The following is a 3,700-nucleotide window of genomic DNA, read 5'->3' on the forward strand; positions in this document are numbered from 1 at the left end:
TTTAACAGTAGTTTTATACCAGTAGGCTTAGCATGCCCTGGTGGTTAGGGCAATCGACTCTTAACCTGCTGGTCGTGAGCTCGAATCCCGTCACAGAACACGCCCTCTCAGCCGTGGGAGGTTATAACGTGATGGCTAGTTCCACTTTTCGTGCCCCTCAGTGGCACAGCGGTATGTCTGCGGACTTACAACGCTAGAATCCGGGTTTCGATACCCATGGTGGGCAGAGCACAGATAGTCCATTGTGTAGCTTTGTGCTTAATTACAAACAAATCTACTTTTCGTAGCGTAAAAGTTGGTGGTGGGTGGTGTTATTAACTACCTAATCTCTTGTCTATCACTTCGTAATTAGGGATAGCTCGTGCAGCTTTGCCCGAAATTTAATAAACAAAGTACCAGGACACAGAATGGAGTATTTCAATATAATGATATAATTTGATATTCAAAAATGTCTAATGTGATATTTAAATATCTGAGATGTAATTATAGTTGTATAGGTTCTACCACCAGATGGCTATAGAAATGCATGAAAGAACATAGAAATTTAATGACGAATAATACATGAATTATACATAATGAGGTGCTTGGCGATTGTGATGTAGCTATGAATCATGTTATAACTACGTAATGAGAAGAGTTTCGTAAAAAAAGAGACGTTATTGATTAACTGGTCATATTTGAACTGTAAGACTTAAGCCACAAGACTATAAGCATTAGCATGACTTAGTACACCAGATGTTAGATGGGAAGACCATCTATGATATTTGTGTTGGGGGTACTGGACCGGTTGAGGTAAGAGAAACTTAAACTGAACCCCCAATTCCCCAAGAAGTGTGAATTATTCTGTCAACAGGCGAGTTTCATGGGACACATAATTAGCGAAGAGATAACATCTTAAAACCCAACCAAATTTGAATCTGTTCAGAATTGGCCAACGTTACAGAACTTGCGTAAGGTAAGAGTGTTCCTCGTATTGAGCTGTTATTTAATTTGTCCTCTTCAAAATCTACTGGCAAAAATGTATTCTGTAAGTTGATGGAACACTTCACTATAACTGCTGTATTCAACTATAGAAGACCCACTCCACTCGTATTAGATACAAATGTCACTGTTTTCATAGTGGGAGCAAGATTATCACAAGTACAACACACACAAAAACGTTACTGCAAAACAACGAATTCTGTAGTATTGAAGTATTGTACAACTCGGAAACAACTAACAAGTGTGTTAGATCCCAGATTCATTTCCATCACCACCTCTGTGACTGACATTCCGGACAGGTCACGCAGCATTGAAGTGGTTGGTGAATTTCCACAATACAGAAGGCCAGATAGAAAGGTGGCTTCAGAAACTTTAGGAAAACAACTTTAATGACTTACATTTTCTGAATGTAACCACGGAAATGCTGATGCGTTATCCTGAATACATTTTATTCGCGAAGAACGTAAAATCTGTGAAAAGGGGAAAATACAAGATAACGAAAACAGCCAGCTTAAAGTGCAACAAAGAAGAATGCAGTGTTGGATATTTACAGATGATGATAAACTATTGTTGAACAATCTACTGAACAGAAAGGAGTCTTAAACTAGTTTAGCAGCGGATCAGGAATAACCTTCTCAACAAACAGTTGCTCAATATATTCTAACCAGAAGTGGGATTCATTATGTTTAGTAGAAGACTTGTGTTGAAAGATGCCAATAGACAGAAATGACAATATCAGTTAAAGTTCCATTGTCAGAAACACACTATCACCTCCACAACTTTCCTATAGCTGCACACTTGGGTGAGAAGAAGTAACACGAGAAGATAGGGGAATGATCTTATTGCCCTGAAGGAGATTGGTGTGAACTGTGTTGAGGATGTAAAGACGAAGTAGGACACAGTATGGGAATAAATACATATTGTGTGTGATGGATTACGGATAGTTGAATAGATACTATAAAAACTATTTTGGAGCTTCACCAAGTCGTCACAGTCCATGTCACCACGACGGTTTTTCTTGAAAATAGCCCTATAGGGCGTGTGTATAGTTTCCATACTACCCTTCAGCAAAATATGCTGAGAAACTAATGAACATCATCAATGCCGTACATGACTTTACTCGAGAAAAACTAAGGTAGCAATGAGATGAAAAGTTGTTGTGATGTTAATGTTCATAACAAAACACAATTTTCAAAGTTAAGCAGATTTTTTGGAAGTACCCAAAACTGTAGTAAAAAAAATGAGTGACGTGGCTTAGAGATCCAGAAGTTCTAATCCAAAGGTCATCCACGATGATCATCTTTGGAAGAACATTAGCGAGAGAAGGACTAATTGGTCAGCTTTTAAGAAGATTTTACCATAGGAAAATAATACTAATGAGTCCAAAGTTCTAATATGCTTTAGTTGGGTGTAAACACCAGTGGTTTCTCTCTCGACCAACTCACCTTGGTGACAAAACGACAATTCTTGGTAAATGGTAAGAGGTCTTCTCATCTATACTCCAATAGACACGGTAAAGAAAACCACTAAACGATGTATGAATGGATAGTTTAGGGACAGTAAATAAATAAAGAAATGTTTTATTTTTACTCAAAATTATTATTGTAGATTGTTTGACATAATGAATAATTTAATTATTCTAATGTCTATATTTCTTAATTGTAATATTGTTAATTGTGAATAATTACCTTCTTATTAATTATGGAAGTTTATGTTTAGTGTACCATGTTTTCTTTGACTAATAAAATTGTTCAAGGGACTCCACAATTCATGGAAGCGTTAGTGTTGTAGGCTACGTTTTTTTTGTTTTAACTTAAGCATTTCCAGTGTTTTCGACTAGAGAGAGTTTTTAACATCATGTAATAAACGCATGGCTTAATGACTAGAACTTTCTTGAAAGTCTAGGAAACGATGTGGATAATATAAGAACTAGTGTAAGAAAAAAATTAATTGTTGATTGATTATTGAGTGATCCAGTTAGTTTAGCGCTATAAATTTTATCTTTGTGTTTGCAAAGAAGTACCGTTCGCACGAGGAATATTAGCAAAAATGTGTAATTGTTAATGAGGGATTATTTATATGTGAAGTTACAACTATCACTAGTTATGTTAAACTTGTAAAAGTTCTAAAACTTGTAGTCGAAGAAATAAAACACTTTCCTTATCGTAATTGGACTGAACTCTAACTTATTTTCAACAAATATTCTGAAAAAGACCTACTAAATCATAATAAAAAAAACGTTACAAAAATATTACTGATGTTACAGCAGTTTATGTGTTTTTTTTTCAGAACTGATTCTTCTGAGATATTACTGAATATTTTACAAACGTTACACCGTTTCGATGATCATCAGCAGTAAAAACATTAAAAAACTAGCGAAACGTGTACTGAAGACAGCGATATGTGTTTATGTTCTCGCCACCTTGTATTATTTTATAGTAGGCCAGAATGTAGGGTTAAGAACTACTAATATGGAGTCCATGGACATTCGAGGCATCAGGCTGAAGAACGATAACTTCAAAACTGGTCTGGTAAGGAGGATGAAAGGTATTGGTTATAAGAATATGTCCGAATTGGTTGGAATGTCATCAAATGTATCATACAAAAGTGATAATTCGATGTCGTTGGGGGTTGTTAAGAATACAAGAAAGAAAGTAAACGGGAGGAAGAAAGGCACTGGTTCCAAGAAAAACAAAAAACAAAATTGTTTCGGAAAAAC

The sequence above is a fragment of the Limulus polyphemus genome, unplaced genomic scaffold (assembly GCF_000517525.1).
Source record: "Limulus polyphemus unplaced genomic scaffold, Limulus_polyphemus-2.1.2 Scaffold8584, whole genome shotgun sequence".
NCBI lineage: Eukaryota > Metazoa > Arthropoda > Merostomata > Xiphosura > Limulidae > Limulus > Limulus polyphemus.